The sequence below is a fragment of the Haliotis rufescens genome, unplaced genomic scaffold (assembly GCF_023055435.1).
Source record: "Haliotis rufescens isolate VD_foot unplaced genomic scaffold, xgHalRufe1.0.p SCAF_58, whole genome shotgun sequence".
NCBI classification, from domain to species: Eukaryota; Metazoa; Mollusca; class Gastropoda; order Lepetellida; family Haliotidae; genus Haliotis; species Haliotis rufescens.
Window position 1 is genome coordinate 1,262,823 of NW_025964312.1, and position 8,663 is coordinate 1,271,485.

Here is an 8,663-nt window from a genome sequence, read left to right on the forward strand (position 1 = left end):
GATGACATTACACTTATGTCCATCAAAACGAATGTTAGGATACGTCTGTGTCCTTAGAAGTGACAATGGACATTGGCAAGGATACGTCTTAATAGATATGGTAAAGTATGGACACAATTGGTAAGAATAGATATACAGATAATAATTATTCAAGACAACGTTGACATTGGGGTGGTAGGAAGTAATACTACGTTATGGTAAGATTTGGGTACAGCGCCTTATTTGGTTTTATCGTATCATCATCCAAAGCCTTAATATATCCTCCATGAATTAACAGGATATAGGTGTTGACAGGTTGGTTAAGCATTTTTCGCAGTTTCTTGGCAGTAAAAATATTTAAACGAATTTCATTTGGTAGGTAAAGGAAGGTGTCCGTAAGGTTGTTTTTGATGCAGAAGTTGGGCCATTCCAGAGAAAGACTAGGAAAGAAGTAATCAGTGACTCTGAGATTGTGAATATAAGTAGGGGGGTTGATGGTCCAGTAAGATGGACATAGCGAAAGAGCAATTATAGGAATGGTAATACAGTCCGGGCCGGTGGTGATTTCTAAGACAAGGCAATTTTGATTGGATTTCTTCTGTTTGAATATAAGAGTGAAAATGATAAGACAAAGTAGAATGGATAGAACTCCTAATAGTATAGAAACGTGATACTCTGTTAGATCAGGTAGAAAAAGGGTGTCAGGTTTTGATGTGGTAGGCATGAGCTGTTTGTAGTCAAAAGATGGTGGTTGTAAAGAATGAATAGGTTTGGCATTGGTCAGGAGAGCAAGAGCAGTTGTTAAAGAACGTAATTTTAGGAAAAGCCAAATAACTAATATTACCGAAAAGGACGACATGATGGTACTGGCTATAACAATAAAGGCATTGGTGTCAGGCCACGAATTTGGAATATTAATTTCACCATCTAATAAAGGTTCAGCTAGATTTTGGAAGACCGTTTCATCTTTCTTGGCACTGGCAACCATTCTTTTAAGACTGAGATGGTCTTGGTTATCTCGTGCCAAAAAGTGAGAAAAGTTGTGAGAGTAGAGGTGAAATTGAGGAATATTGGTGATTGAGATAGCCCTTTTGAAGGTAGTATCTCCGGCAATAGCGGAAAGGGTAGAGTCATCAAAGAAATGTTGAAGAAGGGCAAGATTGACAGGGTGTAAACGAGTCAAGTGTGTTGTGCTGTTTGTGCAAGAGCTGAAGGATGCGGGGAAGAAGATAGATTCAGTTGACAAAGCACAGGAGCACGGAGACTTCAGGAGGCAGAAGGAACACCCTGGAATCATACGTTGTACGGAAGGACAGGTCAGGGATAGGGTAGGGATACGATAGATTAACACTGTAGAGTGGTCAATTTCAAGTAGAGTAGGAGGGTGAGTTTTGGTTACGTAACGAAAGTCACACAGTTGCTTTACTTGTGCTCTGTTGTTTTGAAAAAGCGCGAGCTCACAAGAAGGAACAGTGACAGGCGTTAGCGATATCCTGTATGGGCAGTGAAGAATACTACGCCCGATACAGGTAGACACTTGGGTGTCTGAGAGAGTAACATAGTGCTGATTATCTTCACTGACAGCAAAGTATGAGGGGATAGATATGAGCTGAGTAGAATGGAGAGATGTCTCATTGACAGGTACAGGAAGAGAAATCATTTTATAAAGGTGTAATGGTTTGCCAAAAGAGGAAATTGGGAATTTGATAGACACATAAAGACGATCACCAGCCCGAGTATATATAAACTGACCTTGTGAGAAGTAGAAGGAGGGATCTCTCTGCAGAAGTACAAAGTTGGGTCGACTGCTAGAAAGTAGTTTGGTAAGGTGAAGGATAGTCTGATGGAGAGTTTCTTCTGAGATCAGGAGAGGAGACAGTCTATTATTGACCAAACTTAGGATGCCTAATTTTAGTTCCTCTAGTTGGTGGTCAACGGCAGATGCCTGCTCTACCTGATCCATCAGTAATGCCGATAGGGCAACAAACGAGGACTTTAAAGAATTGACATCTCTGTTCAGCGTTATTGTTGCAAAGTGAATTGCCTCATGATTGGTTTTGATTGCTTTCATGGCATTATGAAAGCGTGAGTCAACTAAGGACATATAAGATGATAAATGTTTGGCATGTTGTTGGAGGTTATTTGAGACTAAATTTTCATGGCTAACGAGGGCATTAATATGTTTAGCTAAAATATTTACATCATTGGTGGTAGCTGTTCCAAAAAGAGTCTTAGAAAAGCTACCCACAAAATTAAAAAGTGCCCGTTTTGACCGAGACCTTACATGCTGTTTGGAGTTTGGTATGATACTATACACCAACTTCTTTGTTGCTTCAAGTCTTGCCGCACACATGGTCTTGACAGTATTTAGGTGTGTCTGAATTTGTCGGATCAGTGCACAGGTTGCATTCCCAGTATGACATCCCTGCATCTGTGGAAGTGTTGGTTTCCGGGGAATGTTAATCTGGTAAGTATGTAACCAGTTTTCCGTGGAAAAGTGTACTGGAAGATGGGGCTGAAAAACAACTCCATAATTCAGTCGCTGGATTGGCTTCGTTGAAGAAACTGCTGTGATGTAGAGCAGAAGCCCTACAAAGAGTTGCCCAAGTTGCATACCTATGAGAGAAATGACAATAATGTAGTGTAAAAATCAGGGTATGAAAGGTGAAGAAATGATTTGATCAGGATCATTAAGTAACCTTGGCCAACCCGACATCTCAACCCTCACTGGCATTGCTCTCACACACATGGTAACGGGACAATGGAATTAAACTCTTATTGAAAAAAAAGATGCTTAGACCTACGTTTACGCTTTTTGCCTGACTGGTTTTTTCGGATATGAAAATCCTGTTTCAAACCTTGCCCAAGGTTTTCCTCCGGTTCCCAGGTTGGTGATGGGTAGTTGCGCCATTTGATTAAATAGTGGCGTTTACCATCCACCTGTTTGCACCGAATAACCTTCTGGACAGGGTACATCTGGCTCGGTGTCTGTTGTGATGAGGATGAGGGTGAGGATGTGCTTGGCACAGGACGATGAGATGGTGTGTGTGTTTGTGAAGATGACAGGTTTTGTTGTGATGACTGCAGTGTATGATTTGTTGGCCGTGAGATCACTTGATCTCGCAATGATTGACTGGCTGGTTGAGGTCCCTGTGTTGAGGCTGACCTGCTGATATCAGAGCCTGTGGGGTCCAGTGCTGTATCGTCCGATGTAGGGAGTGCACGGCCCGGCTCAGTGGTTGATGGTTCGTTGAGGTTGGTGCCTGACTGGTTTGAGGCATTTGATAAGTCCGCCCGACTTAGGGCGTCCGATAGTGGTTGCTGTGGCCCGTCATTTAGTCTCAAAATGACTGGTTTAAGCCGATTAGCATGTACCATTGATTTATGTTCCATGTTATCAGAACATCTATGAAGTTTGAAGGTGTGATTAGGTCCAATGGCTGAGATGTAGTATGGACCTTTCCACGGTTGGGTAAGTTTAGGCGACAGACCTTTTGTCACAGCAGGATTGTGTAAGAACACTTGCTGGCCAAGAGAAAAGTTTGGCTCTTGTGATTTAGGATGTTGATACGCCTTGTTAATTTCTTGACTTGTTTCCATGTTTTCACGGGCAATTGCTTTTGCAACTTTGAGGTTCTCAAGGAGATGCCTCAGGTGGGATTCTGCATCTTTACCAAGTGATGGTTTTGGCAGTAATGATATATCAAATGGCAGATGCATTTCTCTGCCAAAGAGGAGATAGTGAGGAGAGTAACTGGTGGACTGACATGGTGTGTTTCTCATGGCCATAAGTACACATGGGAGAATGTCAGCCCAGTTTGATTGGTCAGGTTTGCAGTATGCTTTCAGAACCTGAGCAATTGTGCTATTTCTTCTTTCGACCATTCCATTCGTCTGTGGATGATAGGAGCTTGTGTAATGGTGTCGGACCTCGAAGATCTCACAGATTGCATTGACCAATTTTGAGGTAAATTGGCGTCCTCTATCCGTGAGCAATGTTCGTGGTGCACCATACCTTGTAAAGACCTCATTGAAGAGAACTTTTGCGACTTCCACAGCATCCTGGCTTTTCATTGGAAACGCCTCAATCCATCGTGAAAATGAATCAATGGCCACAATGATATACTTGTAACCTTCTTTGGTTGTTGGAAGGGGTCCAAGGATGTCTACATGGAGTCTGGAGAAGTTGTCTTCAATGGGCATTGGTACCATTGGTGCTGGTTTGGAATGTGCAAAGCGTTTCGACTTTTGACAAGCTTCACAGGACTTGATATAGTCTTCTATTTCTTGGTACATCCCAGGCCAATAATATTTTGTCATGATGGCTTGACGTGTTGAGTCACGCCCAAAGTGGCATCCACCTGCATTGGAGTCGTGGTATGCATACAACAGATTCTTTCTGTCTGCCTTGGGTACTGCTAGTTGGGTGACTGTGGGTGGTCGGTTGCCTTTTTGTCCTCTATGTTTTGGTAGGAAGAAATGGTACAGTATGCCATCAAGAAGTTCATACTCTTGGGCACGACCTTGTAGACCATTGATTTGAGATGCCGTGTAATTGGCTGGAATCTCACCTTTTTCAAGGTAATCAATGATTAGGCATAGGTCACTTGACTTTCTTTGCCTCTCAGCAAGGTCATTGTCATGAATGTCTGTATCAACAGATTGCACGAATGGACCTGTTTGCGGGGGCTCTTTGTGATACACAAAGTTAACAGAAATATGCTGTGACTCTGGAATGTTGGATTGGCACTGTTCGTCTTCAAGCTGAGATGAAGAAGACTTTGGGATAGAGGTGTTAGTCACTGAACGATTAGCTGAAGGTATATCAGACATGACAACTTCAGCATAAGACAGTTGTTTAGAGCTAGATGTTGGCAAAGGAGAAGGTACACTGACAGTTACTGGAGGAGATGGAAATTCATCTGTTACCGGTGCTGATGTTTGTTCAGGGTAAGGAATTCTTGATAGTGCATCGGCATTGGTGTTTGTTTTACCTGCTCGATGTTCTATCACGAAGTCGTACTCCTGGAGCATGATGGACCATCTGGCAAGGCGACCTGTTTCGGCTTTAATTTCTTTCAGCCATTTCAGTGCATGGTGATCTGTAAAGACTTTGAATTTCCTTGATGCCAGATACACACGGAAAGTTTTGATGCCTTCTAGGACTGCCAGGCACTCTAGTTGAGTGATACCCCACTTCTTTTCAGAAGCATGCAGGGCCCGGCCTCCATAGCAAATAACATTCTCATTACCGGATGCATCTCGTTGGCCAAGAATGTACCCTAGAGCTGTTGTTGAGGCATCTGTTGTAAGAATATAAGGTTGCTCTGGATCTGGATATGCTAAGATAGGAGTTGATGTTAATGCTTGTTTCAGTTGTACAAAGGCTAGTTGGCATTCCTCAGACCACAAGAAAGGTGTATCCTTTTGGAGGAGATTATATAAAGGGGCGGCAATTTTGGAAAATTTTGGTACAAATTTCCGGTAATAGCAAGCGAGACCCAAAAAGTGCCGAATGTCATGTACATTTTTAGGCTGAGGAATGCTGTTTACAACCTCAATTTTGGATTGGTCTACTTCTATACCATCTTTACTGAACACATGGCCAAGATAAGTAACTTTTTTCACGGCAAATCTACACTTGCTTGGTTTTAAGGTTAGGCCTGCTTCTTTCAATTTTGAAAAGACACATTTTAGATGTTGTAAATGTTCTTGAAAGTTCCTGCTGTAGATTATTATATCATCAACATAAATTAATATGTATCTCCAGTTCATGGCTTGCAGAGCTCTAGATATGGTTTGCTGAAAGGCTGCAGGGGCATTTTTAAGACCAAAGGGTAGACGGTTGAATTCAAAGATGCCGTCTTGAGTAATGAAGGCAGATTTGTCCTTAGTTTCTGGATGCAGTGGTATTTGCCAAAAGCCACTGGCACAGTCCAGCACAGAAAATAGTTTGGCATGTTTTTCGCCAATGGCATCGACCACATCATCAAAACGGGGTAGAGGGAAAAAAATGGGCTTCGTAACCGCATTCAATTTCCTATAGTCGACTGCAAAGCGGTAGCTGTTGTCAGCCTTTTTAACCATGACGACTGGGGAATACCATTCTGAGGAACTTGGTTCAATGATATTGGCCTTCAGCATCTGCTGAATCTGCTTTGAACATTCTTGCCGGACTGCTGGCGACTGACGGTAGAACCGTTGTCTAATTGGCATAGCATCTCCTGTTTCAATCTTGTGTTCATGAAAATGTGTTCTACCTAACTGAGACCAATCTTGTGCAAAGACTGACTGCTGTGATAAAAGAAAGCATTCAAGTTGTTGTTTCTGGTCATCAGTGAGGTCAGAGTCACTGAGGTCAAAGGATAGTTGGTCTGGTGACTCAGAGGTTTCTGAATCCGATGTGAGAGCATTGACAGAAGGAGAAGATTGAGACTCTGATGAAAGGGTATATATGAAAGAAGGGTCAATAGCAGAAGCAGAGGCAACAACTTTGCGACAACTTAGTTTGACTGAATGGCTGTTCGGGTTCAGGAATCTCATGCAGGTTTTACCACTGACGTTATTGATAAGGCATTTGGCTCCTTGTAGTTTAAGTTGCTGTAAGCCTGGATAAGGTTCTAGAAGAAGGAGTTTACCTGGGGGACATCGTGAAATGTGGACAGGAATATCTGCTTGGGAGTGGGGTTGGATATAGACGGTCTTCAGGGGTCTAGCAAGCCCTGCATTGGTTGCTAACAGAGAAACTGATATAAGGCCATCATGTAGATTGACTGTTCGTGATGACAAATCAATGGTAACCCTGTTAGTCTGCAGGAAATCCATACCAAGGATGACAGTATGATGCAAGGAAGAAAAGACATGAAATGTTTGAGTATACTTAACATGACCTATATTGATGTCAAGAGTTGTTGACCCAAGGACTGGATGACGTTCACCACCTACACCTAAAATCTCTGTCAAATGGGATTGTTGTAAATCAGGTTCTGAAATTCCTATTTTATGTAGGAATTTCATGTGTATACAGCTGATTGTAGCACCTGTGTCTACCAAAGCAGTAGTCTTAACTTGTTTCACTTTGATTTGGATAGTATTTTTGGTAAGGGAGGTAACTATAGAGGCTTGTTCTGACTCTGTAGTCTTGGGAATAGGTTGACTAGTTCTAGTTGATGCTTGTTTTGGATGTGAAGTAATGGGAACAGACTTGGTAGAACTAATCGATGCTGGGGACTTTTGGGTTTTTGAGTCAAATGAAGACTTTTTCTTGAACTGCCTGACTTCAGAGGAACTCTGAACATCAGGCCCGAGTTCCTATTGCTGGTTCCTATTTGCAAAAAGAGCAGTCATACAAAGGGAACGGGGGTGGCCATATCTGCTACAGAAGTCACAAAATGTGCTATAATGAGGACAGCGGGTACGATCCTGACATGATCCTCCACAGCCTCTACATCTACGTTGAGATCTGTCTGACTGTGGGTTTTGAAAATTCGACTGGCGCTGAGGTTTGTTGTGGTAACCTGCCTGCAAATTTGGTTGGTAAGAATGGGGTGGATGGTTGGGGAAATTTGGTTGATAAGATTGGGGTGGATGGTTGGGAAAATTTGGTTGGCTAGGAGGGGCTGTTGGGACTTGTTGGGGTGGGCTAGGGTAAAACTGGCTCTGTTGATGAGAAGTCTGGTAAGGAAAGGGTGGTGGCTGGTATTTTTCATAGTGACTTGGTTGATATGGGGTCTGTTCCTGCTGCCTGTATCTCTTACGTGGGGCTGGCCTAGGGGCAGGTGCCGCAGCAGCTACTGTCTGCTCATGTCTGACCTCCAAGAGAGACTTCACCAGGCCAGACAGCTTGTCAACTTGATCAATCAGGTTGACTTGTGATGCCATAGTGCTTTGGTTTGATTTCTCAGCAAGTTGGGCATGGTGGCGCACTTCCTCCATAGATTTTGGTTCCTTGTTGTACACCCACTGCTTCAATGATGGGAGAAGTCCATTAACTGTTATGGCTACAGTAAGGTGTACCGGAATGTCTTTATGGAGCGTAGCCTCTTGAACTCTGCTGAGGTAGTTTTCCACGCTCTCTGTTGGTCTCTGGTTAATGGACAAAACAGCCAAGTCAAAATGTCCTGATTGGCTAAACCGCTGAAGAAATGCCTGTTTAACTTCTCTCAGGTCAGACCTGTTTTGACCTGAGAGTCCTTGGTGCCAATGTTTTGCTGGGCCCTCCAGAAGGAAGGGGAGCATCAAACAAGCCTTTCCATCGGACGCTTGCTGCAGCTGTGTCCACGTTTCAAAGTCTGACCACCATGTAGCTGCATCTTGGGATCCCGAATAGCGTGGTATTTGTAGGTGGGACATGGCCGACGGTGTTGTTGTGGTACTGATATGAGGTGGATTAGATGTAGTCACGGAGGTCCTGTTGGTAGATGCAGTGGTCGTGCTTGACGATGTAGTGGAAGTGGTTGACGTCTGCGCTGTCGTTGATGACGTAGTCTGAACCGGCGTTGGTGACGCGGACGTTGATGTCGTAGTTTGAACCGGTGCTGGTGACGCGGACGTTGATGACGCGGACGTTGATGACGTAGTTTGAACCGGCGTCAGTGACGTAATAGGAGTGATGGGTCTTTTGTCAGGAGTTGGCAATTGTGTTGGATTAACAGTTTCTGATAGGTTTTCAAGAGTAGAGATAT